Genomic DNA, 15061 nt, shown 5'->3' with positions numbered 1-15061 from the left:
GCTGGTACTTAACCCCTCAGTTCTGGGTAAATATAAGAAGTTTCCAGGGGAGAGACAGCTAACTATTTGAAATGAGCTCAGCAGTGCCAGACCAGAACATTCAAATGATCATCAGAATCGTATGGCATCCGCTAGGTTACATTGTCTGTCTCTCCTGGACTGGGATTTTCCTACTCCTCTTCACTTGAGAGTGAAGGTCTTGGAAGTGAATCTGCTTTTACCTTATTAACACCTTGAGGCAGATTTTGGGAATGGAAGGAGGTGGTGAGCATTTTGGGATTCCACTTCTAGTCCTAGCCCTGGCACTAATTGTGTGACTTTCAGTCAGTTGCTTCTCTGGGTCCAATTTTACTTACTTGTAACATCAATAGGTTAACTAAATTCACTTCTAACATTCTGTGAAGTTTTTGTTGTAAGGATTAACCCTCAGCTCAACTGGTCTCCTGTTTTCCCTAGGTTAGCTTTCTTCCTTCCATAATTTATTACCTCCATGTTTTTGAGGGCAGTGCCTAGGTTTTATTCATCTTTCTTCCAGTATCTAGCACAATAACCAAGGAGGTAGGTGACTTCAAGTAGGGCTGAAGTTGGTTCCTACACACAACTCCATCTTTGGAGGAGCTCACACTTCAGAGGAAGGTACCAAGTATTATTAATCACTTGATTAAAAGCTGAGGATACAACGGGTCACAAGAAAACTGGTTCCAGCTTTCCTAACCACTTACCAGTTCCAACAGGAAAGAAGAGTGCTTGTAATCGTTAACACTCATTGAGCGCTTCATTGTGCCAGAGCTTTCCATGTATTATCTCAAGTAATACACACACCAACCCTACGTTCTAGGTACTAGTATCATCTCTGTTTCACAAAGAAACGAGCACAGAAAAGTAACTTGCCAAGGTAACACCCTTACAAGTGAGAAGCAGCGTTCGAAACTAGACAGTACCACCTCAGAGCCCGCGCTCCGGAGCACCCCACTGAGCAGAAAAATGGGAAAAATCTTGTGTTCAAGACAAAGAGGGAGCAGAGGGAAGTGACTGTATAAGCCTGCAGAAGCTGGCAAACCAGTCTGAAAAACAAAAAATGAACTTCGAGCGGGACTACACAGCCGTTAAGGAAAGGAGGGGGGAAAGAACCCCATAAACAAGATCAGGAGCGCGCCTGGATCCCGGGAAAACCAAGGAAGACGTCGCCAGTGACGTCACTAGCGGGAGTGGGACGCTAAGCGGGACCATCGGGCCTAGCGCAATTTCGGCCGGACGTGATGCACAGGAAGTTACGCCCTGGAGGCGGTCCCTGGTAGTGGAGGGCGTCGCGATGGGCGGGGCGGAGCGTCTGTGGTCCTCCTGGAACCTTGCATCTCGGGCAGGTAACGTGCGGGCCAAACTTGGACCCGGTCAAGGGTGGTAGTTGGTGTTGGTGACCCAGGTAGTTCGGGCAGGGAGAGAGATGGATCTCGCATTAGGCTGGAGGAAAGTCTCCTTGGCGTCAGACTCCCTGGGGAGGGAGGGGTGCGAGGAACTTTGGGAACGGGGTCGTGAGGACCGAGGTCGTTGAGGAAATACAGCTTGAGACTTTCAGGAATCGGTCATGGCTGGGGGTCGTGGACTCCTGAGCCTTGGCGCTTTGGGGTTAGAGGTGGAGCCTGGGTGTTGAGATGAGCCGACGTAGAGTTCATTTCTTACCCACTCCGACCCCCGCCTCTGTTCTGCTAATAATAATAATAGGGGACAGGTACTTCATCTCTTAATCCAAGACGGTGCCTTGCCACTATTAGGCATTCTTTAGATGTTGTTGAACGAATGAATTATTTATTATGAACGCACGAACCAGATTCTCGCTCAGCAGGGGGAACTTCTCCCGAACTTCAGGATCTCTTTCTGGGTGTAGAAGTGACTTCAACGTAGTTTGCTAACCAATGATTTATGAGGATGCTGGGGGAGTAGAGATTCAGAACACTGTTGTTGTTTTGTGAGATTATTGAAACTTATAAATTTGTCTTAATATTTCGATGGTGGGATAGAGGATAAAGCGATTAATTCAGCTTCTTTCGGATTCCTTTATTTTTCTCGCAAGAACTTCAGGTAATGATGGGGGAGGAATGATAAACTACAGTTGTAGCACTGAACTTCTAGTGTTCTAAGTACTTTCAGCAGTATGAACTTACTTTCCATTTTCTTCATGTTTTCTTTCTTACATTGGGGTACTTCTTACATTTGAGAGGTAAATAAGAATGATTTCATAACAAAGATGAAATTAATTTAAAAATCCAGTCAGAGGTTTTCACCTGGTGTGTTCACGTAACATAAACTCCTTCCACAGATTTGTAGGAGGCCTCCAAAAGAATGAATCCCTGAAGATTAAATTGTCTTCTTCGTAAAATATTTGTCTAGGTGTCTTAAATGTGATGAAGAGTGGCCATAGACCTACAGAACAAGTGCTGTAACCAGATTGGTCTTGATTGTCAAGTTCAAAAAATTGCAGAGGACAGACACATCAGGCTTGTAATGGGGTCTGGGCATGGATCATTATCTGGATGCAGTGATTTTGTTTATGGGCTTTGTGCTATCTAATGAGGTGTAGTAGCTCCTAAGAGGTTCTAGAATCTTTTTTAGATTGGATATAATGGAGTAGAAAAACCTGAATTTATGCTTTTGTTTGTTTGTTTTTACAAAGAAGAAACTAGTAAGCATTTTTAGATTTAAAAATCCTAGGGGCACCTGGCTGGCTCATTCTGTGGAGCATTTGACTTCTGATCTTGGGGTTGTGGGTTGGAACCCCGCCTTGGGTGTAGTGATTACTTAAAAATAAAATCTTTAAAAAAGAAAAATCCAAGATGTTTTTAAAAATAGTCTGAAAAAAACCAGAAAGTAAACATGTAAGTACATTATTGTAGTCATTTACATTTAAAAAGTTTGCCTGCCTTTAAAATTTGTTTTCCCAATTTCTGGAAAGTGTTCGTATCCAAATCATTCCCATCTTTACAAGCTCTTACTATGGTGCCACCTTTAGAATACATATAAATATGGTACAAAGCAGTGTTTCGAGATCTTCTAGATTTTGTTAATAGTAATGTCTTACTTAAAAATAAAGTATAATTTTGCTACCTCATTCTGCTGTTCAGTGTCATATCAACTAATTTTGCATATCTAAATGTCTATATTCATAATAACTATTATAATTATTATTCATAATAATTTAGTATCTAAATGGTAACTTAGGTATATGTACATTGACATTCTTGAGGTTTTCAGTTTTGCAGAACACTGATATCTATGGACCCTAGCATGGACTTCATTTTAAAGAAATCCACGGACCATTAATGGACAAAAACATGAATCAGTTTATGTTGTGGCATTCAAATCCTAGCACTTTGGGAAAGGTAAGTTGTTGACTGTGTTTATGTTAGGTGAGAAATAGAATAGCCTTGGATTGGTCTAGGAAATTTTAGGATTGTGATTGAAAAATATAGAACAAATCTTCAAATTTTGTTTTAATCTGGATCTTTCAAAGAGAGATTTGTTCTGTATATATGAGGTGATTATTACTATTTTCTTGTAAAATTGATCAGAAATTAAAGAGATTAGCAAATTTTATTACTCCTGGACGATTACTGCTTTGTTCTCTTTTTTTGGGGAGATCTCCTTTCAGCACTTTAGAACCTGGTAGAATATATCAGCCTGTGGATACGCTGTAGGAAAGGGGTTTCAGATAGTCATTTAAATCATCTCACATCCAAGTTTGGCTCTGTGATAATATATGTACCAAATCTTCTGGCCAGTTTTACTTTATATGTTAGGTTCAAGCAAGAAGAAAAGTTTAAAAAATGTCTTCTATCTCCCTTTATCTTGCTTTATTTATGCTATTTTCCTTTCTTTTCTTTTAAAAAATCACTTGGCAGGATTCATTCTACAGGCCTTTTATCTTTCTGTCCTGGGGGTAAATTTTCTCTTTTTTTTCCTATTTTATCTTAGGAGTTTGTTAACTTTCAAATCTTTAACTTCTAACTTTGTGGTAATGTTTGGCACCTTTTAACCACTAAGCATTATACTTGTAGTTTTTTCCAGTCTCCTTTGTAGAGACACTGGCTTCTTGTTTAGAATTTGCTCAATGCCAAAACCAGTTAGTACTTCTAGGAATTCATCTTTTAGATATATTTGCACCTGCACACAAAAATTTGTATATAAAGATATCATTACCATATTATTTTAAATTAAGAAACAGACAAACTAGGAATAACCTAAACATCCCTCAACAGAGGAGGTGTGATTAAATAAATGCCTTCATGTAATGTAGTACTTTATAACTCTTAGAAAGAATGAAGCTAATTCATAGGCAGAAGTATGGCAAAATCTGATACACTGCTAACTGAGAAAAACAATAAAGAGCTGTTTGTATAGTGTGTTTTCATTAGCATGCATATATATATATGTATATATATATATATATATATATATATATATATATGCAAAATTTCTTCGGAATCTGTATGAGGAACTATAGACAGGTACTCCTGGTGAATGAGACTATAGGTCTATGGTAGGAAGATGATTCATATTTTTTCTGTGTACTCTTTCTGGCAGATTGGATTTTTAACCATGAACATGTTTTCATAATACTAGGAAACAAACAAATGACAAGGCTTTAGGCTAGTTGAAGAACTATGGAGCCTACAACTATTCCTTATGACTTTTGTCCTTATAATTATTTGCACTATTCAGAGGGAATGGGGTTGTATAAGTGAGTGAAGTTTTTGTCAGAGCTGCATGGAAGGTTTGGTGACATTATAATAGGTTTTTAACCTTGACATTACGTTATTATTCTTATGAACAAACTAAGTGCTTAGTGCTGCTGAATTTAATACTCATATACAATTGTAGCATGTTACTGGCCTCCCTAGATAATATGGGTATTATCTTTGTTTGCAGGCCAGGTTTCTATTGTATTGGCATGGTCCTTCTGAGCCTCTCAGTATTACTGAATGTGATGGACTTTGTTTTATTTGAATTGCTATTGAGGGACTCTACTCTTTAAATAAGTCTTATTTATTATTTCACTTTGTTCTTGATGTTTAGAGCTGGCTTAAAGCATTTCAAAGAATGGCTTATTCTCTCTGTTAGCAAAATCAGTAAACCAGAAAGATCCTTTAGATATATATGGATAATCTCCTTTGAAGTGGCTGATTATTTGCCATGGGACTCTGCAAAAATTTCTTGTGGCTGGTACTTCTCTAGCCGTCTTTTCTTTCCACACTTTCATTGTGGAAAATTTGGAATAATAATAATAGGTGAATACAAGAATACAAGAAATTTAAAGATATAGTAATCTTCATTCATTAGTAAACGGGATTTTATTTGAAACTTGCTTGAGAATAAGCTTTGTAAGATACATACCTTTATGATACTACTGATTGTGTATCTTGTTAAAGTCAAAATCAAGGCCATTTATCTGGGGGCTGTCATGATTAATGAAATAGAACAGATTATGGTATGTCTGGTGGTACATAGAAAGGAGCACATGAACATAAAAGTTACATGTAGATAACATAGAATTGGGGAAGATACATGTATATGTGTGTGTGTCTATGCATGTAAATATGTATTTATAAAATGTGTGTGTGTATATATATATTATTTTATACATAACATATATAAAATTTTCTGGAAAACCAAAAGTTCCAGATAAGAAGATATCCAGTTAGCACAGGAAGAAAAAAAGTCAGAATTTTAAGACCTTAGAGCTGGGCCTGTCATGGGCTAATTCATGATTATGAGAGCAGCTTAAAGAATTTTGGTTGTTTTAAGATCATTCACAGGTTCAAGTGATAGGAAGGTAGATAGAAGCCTGAGAGAAAATTAAAATCTAGCAAACATGTAAGATTATGGTTGAGGGTATCTTTTAAGATTTGTTTGGTGGTATTATTTTGGGGAGGAGAAGAGAAGGGGGAACTCAAAAATGTATTGCTGTTCAATTTGGATTTGAGCTAGGACCATTAAGTCTTTCATAGCTTTCCAATTGTGTATGACCATGGATGAACTAGATCCACTAACTTATAAAACATTGTTCCACAAAAACTGATTTGATCATTAGATATACCTCGAAGAGTAAGAGAACTATTTTTTTTTAACTTTTTAAAAAAAAGATTTATTTATTATTTATTTGAGAGTGTGGGGGGAGGGGCAGAGTGAGAGGGAGAGAGAGAATCTCAAGCAGACTCTCCACTGAGCAGGGAGCCTGACCCAGGGCTCAATCCCCAGACCCACGAGATCATGACCTGAGCTGAAATCACAAGTCGGTTGCTTAACCGACTGAGTCACTTAGGTGCCCCCGAAAGTTTTTAACCAGTTTTGTGATTATGTAAAAGGATAACTGTGATGATCTAGACTGAGGGGACTGGGACCATTTTGTTCAGAAAATTCTAGAAGACTTTGGAAGAGTTGGAAAAACTGTAGGAAGCACACTTGTTGTCTGTTATTTGAGGTCAAGTGAGAGAAGGTATAGAACTAGTCAGTAGGGGAGCAGGTTGTGTCCAGAGGCAGTGAACTTTGGGTCATTAGGGCTGTTTAAGCAGAGTTTGAACATCAGGAATGTTGTAGAGGGGATTTCTTATTGTATGGGAGATTGTACTAGATTATTGTAAAGGTTCCTTTCAAATCCTAAAATTTTTTAATACTGCAATGAAGTGTTTATTACAGTATGAGTATACATTCTGTTATTCCTGTCTTTAAATACTGATCCCTGACTTATCCACTTATCATTTATCCACCAGCCTCAACTTCCATGTAACCAGGAAGTAAATTTAAAAATTACCTGAGCTCCCAAATTATAAGACATAAAACCCATATGCTTTTTCTTAGGTCCTTACTCAGTTTATTGACTTTTTTAAAAGATAGTTCTTTTTTTTTTTTTTTAAGATTTTATTTATTTATTTGACAAAGAGAGACACAAACAAGAGAGGGAATACAAGCAGGGGGAGTGGGAGAGGGAGAAGCAGGCTTCCCGCCGAGCAGGGAGCCTGATGTAGGGCTCAGTTCCAGGACCCTGGGATCATGACCCTAGCAAAGGCAGACACTTAACCGACTGAGCCACCCAGTCACCCCTAAAGATAGTTCTAATAGGCTTAATTAACTGGTATCTAACTCCACAGTGTACTAGAAGCAGCAAATTGTGAGTAGGCCGAGTGCTAATGTAAGTTTAATGTATATTAATGCTAATAATGGTGTTGGCATGCTTAAACAACCTTTTTTTATTATACAAGTGATCCATGTCCACTTCACAAAAATTAGAATATAGAAATATATTGTGGGGTGATGTAAATATATATATCATATAGGTAACTTTATTTCTCTTTTGGTGATATCACCAAAAAAAGAGAAATAAAGTTACCTATAGTCCCCTACCACTGTTAATATTTTAGTGGCATCCTTTATTTTTAAACTCCTTGACATTCCTGCAGGATGTTACTTCTGAGTAGTGACTGCTGAAACTGATTCTACATTACTCCTGTTTGGAAACTTAAATTAGTCACTATACTCTGATCAGAATATCAGAAAGTGAAAGATTATGACATGGCACAATGCTGATTTGAAAAAAACGTTAGTCCTGTTCAATTTTGTTGCATTGAAACCAGTTTTATAGAGTAATGAGCACAGGTTGATACTCTAGAGCCAAAAGGCCAGAGTTTGAATCCTAACTCCACTATTTACTAGCCAGGTAAACTATCAGAATTTCTTAATTTCTATGTGCCTCAGTTTCTTCATTTGTAAATTGAGGATAATAATAGTAATATCAAATTCATGGGATTCTTGTGAAGATTATGAATTAATCTGCATAAAATGCTTAGAGTAGTGCCCAGCACAAAGTACAGACTCAGTATGTATTACTTGCTATTGTTATTATTTTTATTTTTTTTTAAGTTTAATTTTTTTATTTTAGAGAGAAAGTGCAAGTAGGGGAAGGGGCAGAGAGAGAGAATCCCCAAGCAGACTCCCCGACGAGCGTGGAGCCCAGTGTGAGGCTCAATCTCACGATCCATGAGATCACGACCTGATCACGACCTAAATCAAGAGTTGGTCACCCAATGGGACGCCTGGGTGGCTCAGTCGGTTAAGCTTCTGCCTTTGGCTCAGGTCATGATCCCAGGGCCCTGGGATCGAGTCCTGCACTGGGCTCCCTGCTCTGCAGGGAGCCTGCTTCTCCCTCTGCCTCTCTCTCTCTGTCTCTCATGAATAAATAAATAAAATCCTTAAAAAAAAAGAAGAAGAGTTGGTTGCCCAACTGACTGAGCCACCTAGGCACCCCATTATTATTAATTTTTAAAAGTTTAAAGTTTTCTTGGAAAAAAGGCAGGTTTATAGGCACACATAAAATAAAAAGAAGTCAGAATGAGCACAAAAGCAGGCAGTGAGATTTAGTATATTTATTTCATAAAAACCTGTAAAGTGGTCTGAATTTTTCCATTGTAAGGAAAAAGAAAAGTAAGAAAGTCTGTTGACTTTTCTCCCTTGTTAAATATTTTCAGACCATAATATTCCTAGCTCAATTTCTCTCTCTACCCCACAAAATCAACTTTATTTTATGCTGTCTCTTCCAACAAATACTTGGCCATGCTTTCAAAGATCAAAAGCCCTTTAAGACAATCGAATATCATGGATAGTGATCAGAGAGCGTCCAGAAATTATCATTAAATCAGTTTCTCTGACTATAGCCCAAGGTGGTTCTGCAAGAAGTTTGAATTCTGCAACTTAAAGCAAATATTATTCAAAGAGATAAGCCAGTAAACATATTAAGTTATTCTGAACGCTCTTTTAAAATCATTGTTTCCTTTTCTTTTTCTTCTTTATTTCATTTTGGTTTTCTCTTTCTATTCTTTCAGCATGGTATCTGGTAGTCTGATTAATTATTGGCCAAAGAGTTAAAGCTTTTCAAAACCCTTAAAAATTTTTTTAGACTTGCTGGTAGAATTTTTTTGTGTGTTTTGTTTTGTTTTAAAGCATCAAGTACAAGTTTTTGAAGACCCTGGGGCCTACCATCATTATGCATTCAAGATTTGAGTTTGAATAACTTCATCAAGACTTAGATCCTCTTCAAAAGCCTCAAGTCTCATCTGCATTAAAGCTCTCCATTGAACCCTCTCACAAAAGTAAAAGCTTACAGGGACTAAAATCCACTAATACATTCCATTTTATATCCTTTCCTCTGATTTCTCTTCAATTTCTTTGGCCTTTAGAGTCTTTCATATTGCTTATGTTTCTTTAGATTGGAGCCAAGGTAACAGTGCCTTCCAAAAGAATAGATGTCCTGTGGCCCTAAATTTTCATCGGTAGAGAAGCATAAACTTGGTATAAGTTTACAATCAGGTCTTTTGTTGTATCCTACAAAAACTTGAGTCAACAATAAGAAATGAGAATGAAGTGGTAAAAATATTTGAGGTCAGATTATACCATCAGTGGTTTAGAGAGAAGAGCCCTCCACCTAAAAGTTAATGGTTCTTATTATCTGCCTGGGAAAGTCACATAACCTCTCTGGACCTTAATTTCATCTGTAAAGTAAATCTGATATTATTTCCCCTGCCTACCTCACAGGGTTGTTGTGAGGGTAACATGAAATAATATATATAAAAAGGACTTCTATATAAAATGTGCAGTATAGACAGAGTCCTGTTACAAGTCATTCCCTCAGCTCTTGGGCCTGGGAAGGTGGATGATTTAAGCACACTGAAAGCAAGCACCATGTCCAGGCTGGATACATGGGAACCAGGAGGCTGCGTTAATTTTTGGTTTCTTTGAGTACACAGAGTACTTTTGTGGGCCAATTCTAAGAAGGAGGAAGACTATACATTTCCCTAAAATTTTAAGTTAGCATTTATAATGCTCTAGAGCAATTATATGCTGTAATTGTATTCGTGGCTTGCAACCTTTGTTTACAAGTAGTGACCAGCATTTTTTTTTTTTAATGGAGGAGCATAGAGCAGAACATTTCACACTGCATCCCACCCGGTAAGAGTAAGTATGTTCCCATTGTATCTATGTGTGAATGTGTGTGTGTTTGTGTTTGTGTACTTGGTCATTAAATAAAATGCATTTTTTTCCCTGTGAGTTGCAGTCGCTGATCCAGGTGTATTATTTTAGTACTAATGCTTTCCTACACATTTGGGGTCTTAGGAAACTTTCTTTTCACTTCATACCACTACTGCTTGTGACAAAGGAATCGATAATATCAGTTTGATTTGGGGTCTAATTCATGAGATTTTGTAATTTCAGAGCACAGAGAAAGCCTCTAGACCTCTGGGTATTTTATTTAGTAATACCATCCACTTTGACACCCAGGCTATTAAAACATGTAAGGTTGGTTCAACCTCATACTAGTAGAAAGATTGTAGCAAATGTTTTTTCTTTTCATTTTTTTTTGGCTTTTATTTCTCTGACCTAATGGAAAAAACAAACAAACAAACACACAACTCCCACTTAGTTTAGCAATGTTTGAGGACTCCGTGGAGAATGGTTATAGAGAATATATAGCATGACTAGGAGTTTGATGGTCTCTAGAAGAGAAAATGCCAATTTTTCTTTCTCTGAGTAACTGAATTTATCTTTAATGATTTAAGATAAGTAAGTCACTGGTATTAACTTATTCAGCTGTTTTCCTAAAAAAAGATACCCACCTTTTTGGTGACAGCATTGGTTAGGAATAAGTGGTTTTTCTAGTGTCCACGAACAAGAGGGAATGGCTACTTCCAGGGGTTATACATTCCAATTCATTGGTGAAGAACTAATTCTTCAGTGCTGTAATGTACTGAAAATTTATATTTGGCGCCTTGGGATTACTTACAAAGCTTTGATAGAATGCTGTAGAAAATACTGATATTCCCTGCTTACAAATTACATAAATCTATATAGTACTAGCAACATGAGTATTTACCAGAAGATTTAAGAGGTAGAATCCAACTGGTTCATTTTTCTGAACAGCCACAGCCAAGTTTCATACACTGGTGGGAACAGAACAAATTGCCTCAATTGTACAAATTGAGACTCTTTTGTGTATGACAATGGGCAGCGATGGCGTAAAGGCTTATTAGAGATATGACCATCTTGTCCCTTCCCCCAAAAGGAATCACATTGGTATCTTTCTTCTCTTGGTGAAGAAGATAGGATCTGTCTATCCAGAAAGATCAAGAAAAGTAGTTAGGCAACCTCAGCTATTCGGGACCTTCTTTCTCAACTCTCATGACTCTAATCCATCATCACATTGTCTTTCCTCCTTCCTAAGTACCTTTCAAGCTACCCATGTCTTTCTGTTCCTGCATCCACTACACTTATTTACACGCCTGTTATCTGTGCCCAGACTTCTATAGTAGCTGCTGACTGTCCTCCTGTACTCACTTCTTCCTCCTCTAAGCTCATTGCTTTAGAGTCATCTTTAAAATACACATCTCTAATCTCCTTGAGCTCCTGCTTTAAACTGTTGGTATCTTATTGCCCTTAGACTTCAGCCCCAATGCTTCAGGCATTCTTCTGTGCCTACTTAGCTCCAGCTGCAGTGGTCTTCAATTCCCTGAAGAGGCCTTTGCTTTTTTCCTCAGGGGTTTTTGCAGGCACTTTCTGCTTGATGTATTCTTGTCCCTCTTACCCCTCTTCACTTAACTCACTCCTACTTATGTTTCCAATCTCACTTTAAATGTTTTTTTCTTCCAAGAAGCCTTCCCCTATATCCCAGACGAAATTAGACCTCCCTCCCTCAATTTTCTTTCCAAAATCACCACGTTCTTCTCATACCTAGTGTAGTTGTAATTGTTTGCTTAATCATTTGTTACTATTCTCACCCATAACACCGAAGCTTGGACTGATGTGTCTTTTATTTACCACTGTATGCCCCGTGCTTAGGAAAATCCTAGTAAATAGTGTGGACTCAGTAAGTATTTGCGGACTAATGCTTCCCACAGCTACCACTCTTTTCATTTAGACATTTCGGGTACTGTACGTTCTTCTAGGTTATGTAACTTCACTTCAGAACCTTCCAGTTGCTTCTCATCTCGTTCCATTTATTTATTTATTTTAAAGATTTTATTTATTTGAGAGAGAGAGCAGGGAGGAGGAGCAGAGGGGGAGGGAGAGGCAGGCTCTCCACTGAGCAGGGAGCCTAACTCAGGGCTCGATCCCAGGACCCTGGGATCATGACTTGAGCTAAAAGCAGACGTTTAACTGACTGAGCCACCCAGGCGCCCCATCGTCTCATTCCATTCATAAGCCAAGTCCTTATGATGGTCCAAGTCCTTACCTGATCTGCCTTTGCTCTCCCCTCGTCTCTGGATCATCTGACAGTCCACCTTAGCCACTCTGGTCTCCTAGCTGATCCTCAGAAATGCAGAGCTCTCATCTGCCTGAGGAACTTTGTACTTGATACTCCCTGTGCCTGGGATGCTCTTGCCTTAGATATCTACGTGGTTTAATTCCTCATCTTCAGATCCTTCCGGTCATGATTTGTCACCTCCGTAAGGCAGGCCCTCTCTGACCATCTTATTTAAAAATTGTAACCCATGGCATTCCTTTTCCCCTTCCATGCTTTATTTTTCCCATGGTCCTTACCTCTGACTAACATACTAGTCACCATTGTTTCCCCCAGCTTCCAGAACAGTGCCTAACACATGGTAAGCACTTAAAACATATTTATTAAATGAATGAATTCAACTTGTACTCACAGGTGCATATTTGGGACAATGAGACCTATAACCTGAATTTTTGGGACTTAAGGTTTTTAAATGATTTTAAAAGATGAGTTAATTTTATATCTTACCATGTTCTAAAAAATATTTGAAGTGGCTTCTAAAACTGCATACGGTACAATCAGATGAAGACATGACAAGAACAAAAGAAAGAGAATGTACAGTAACATTAAACTGAGTAAAATTAAGACATAGAGTATCTTCCATAGTGGTTAAAGGCAGATTGTAAATTTGAATCATTAAAGAATTAACTTGCTCAGAAATGGTCACTGGACCAGAATCATGAACTTTGTTCTATGACACAGACATTTGAGTCTTGCACAGAAATGCAGAAAACCTGTTCGATTTAACTATAGGAAGTCATGAAATGACTATTCTAGAAAGAATTTGCTATCTGTATAAGGAAATTCTCTATTGGTATAAAACATGAATAGTCTATCCGTAATAAAGCCTCTGCTACATCTTGAGAGATGACAGTCATGGCTACCAGCCACCACTTACATTGTGTACAGGACATTTCCAAGGTTGATTTAAACTTAGTAATGGAATATTTTTGAAAGTCCACTGTCAAAGATGCCAACCAGAACATTCATTACTCTAGTTTCTCTGACTCTAATCACGAGATAATATGAGATTCCAGTGGTTGTGGCCTCCTTTTGAGGTAGAGAATTGGCAACTTAGAAATAGAGTTTTCAGGGCACCTGGGTGGCTCAGTTGGTTAAGCGACTGCCTTTGGCTCAGGTCATGATCCTGGAGTCCCAGGATCAAGTCCCTCATCAGGCTCCCTGTTCAGCGGGGAGTCTGCTTCCCCCTCTTGACCCCCCCCTTATGTGCTCTCTCTCTCTCTCATTCTCTCTCTCAAATAAATAAATAAAATCTTTAAAAAAAAAAGAGTTTTCATCTTGCAGTATATACATAGATCAAATCATTACATCATACACTTTAACCAGTGCAAGGTTATATTCAATTATATCTCAATAAAGCTGGAAGAAAAAGAATTTTACAGAATCAGTAACTGAATTGGGGTGAAGGATTGGGAGTAAAGCAGGTGAATTAGACTTCAAGAAATCTCACCAGTACGGTAACCAAAATGAGAGCTATCGTGTGTGTGTGTGTGTGTGAGGTTAAATGGGACATTATACAGTACATGCCTCTGTGCTCATGAGATGTATGCTTTCCTAATTCTATTTTGTCTTCTTTGTCATTTAAAACTGAGTCAGAATTGTGGAGCTCTCTGCAAGTCAGAGAGAAAGCAGGGGAGGTGGGTGGGCGTGGACTGCAGGCCTTGCAGTTAACTATAGGACTTTAAGAGCTGGTATTTTGAAGCCAAAGATGAGACTGTTTAGCTAGATGGGATTCCACTGGCAAAGTATGCTCTTCTTTGACTTTTCCTTCTTTTTTACCTTTCTCCTTTCTATCTCTGATCCGGAGATAAACAGTACTTTTTGAAGTAAAATCTTCTGTCCTGCCCTATTTTTTAGGATTGAAAGAGGAGATCTAAACAACATTAGACTTTCAGAGAAATAATGAAAATGTGTAGTTTTTTAAAAAAATCATTTATGTTCTACATATTTCAAAGAAAGAATATGAGGAGACATAATAATACCACAGAACCATTACAATGGATAATTCTTGTAAAGGAAAAGTGATTTTTACTAAAAGCATTATGTAGAACACGTGGCTGACAAATGATCATATTGGGTTATAGTTAATCTATAAATCTACATTGTTCTAACAAAAACTTATTAACTGAATGTACTTTACATATTTATTTGCTGGAACTTTAGATTCATTTTTTAAAGAAATCAAGTATCTTTCCATTTTGACATTTGATGAGTAACAGAAAACCCGAGGACAGAACCATCAGTGTAAAAATAATGCAAAGGTCATCATATCTTCTAGCACGCAATGGTATAGAAGCAGAAAGATCTTGTTTTCAGTAAGTGTTGAAGTGGGCAGAAAGAAAATATCCTCCAACTTCTTTCCTGACACAAATTTTGCTTACAGTGAGGACAAAGAATATGTCCACACTTTTGACTCAGTATTTCTCAAATGATGTTAGTCAGAGTGCCTGACACAGCTAAAAGAGACTCTGTAACCCAAAAGGGTTCAGAATTGACGTAAGTTTGGAAAATGTTGTGTTTTTTTGAATATTTATTTATTTATTTGATAGAGAGAGAGACAGCAAGAGAGGGAACTCAAGCAGGGGGAGTGGGAGAGGGAGAAGCAGGCTTCCTGCCAAGCAGGGAGCCTGATGTGGGACTCAGTGTGGGGCTTGATCCCAGGACCATGGGATCATGACCCGAGCCGAAGGCAGACGCCTAATGACTGAGCCACCCAGGTGC

At 38.1% G+C, this 15061-nt stretch overlaps 1 long non-coding RNA gene across 1 annotated transcript; it reads left to right on the top strand.

The window, feature by feature from the left end:
* Positions 1-1306: 1306 nt before the first annotated feature.
* Positions 1307-10035, top strand: LOC114207047 (uncharacterized). The gene is made up of 3 exons (XR_003608779.2): positions 1307-1364; positions 3250-3377; positions 8989-10035. It is a non-coding gene; the product is annotated as an uncharacterized LOC114207047 (long non-coding RNA).
* Positions 10036-15061: the final 5026 nt, after the last annotated feature.

The sequence above is a fragment of the Eumetopias jubatus genome, unplaced genomic scaffold, assembly GCF_037043125.1.
Source record: "Eumetopias jubatus isolate StellerSeaLion01/CBP00866 unplaced genomic scaffold, mEumJub1_p1.0 scaffold_1, whole genome shotgun sequence".
NCBI classification, from domain to species: Eukaryota; Metazoa; Chordata; class Mammalia; order Carnivora; family Otariidae; genus Eumetopias; species Eumetopias jubatus.
The sequence above is the reverse complement of the archived record's forward strand: the minus strand, read 5'-3'. Positions and strand labels throughout refer to the sequence as shown.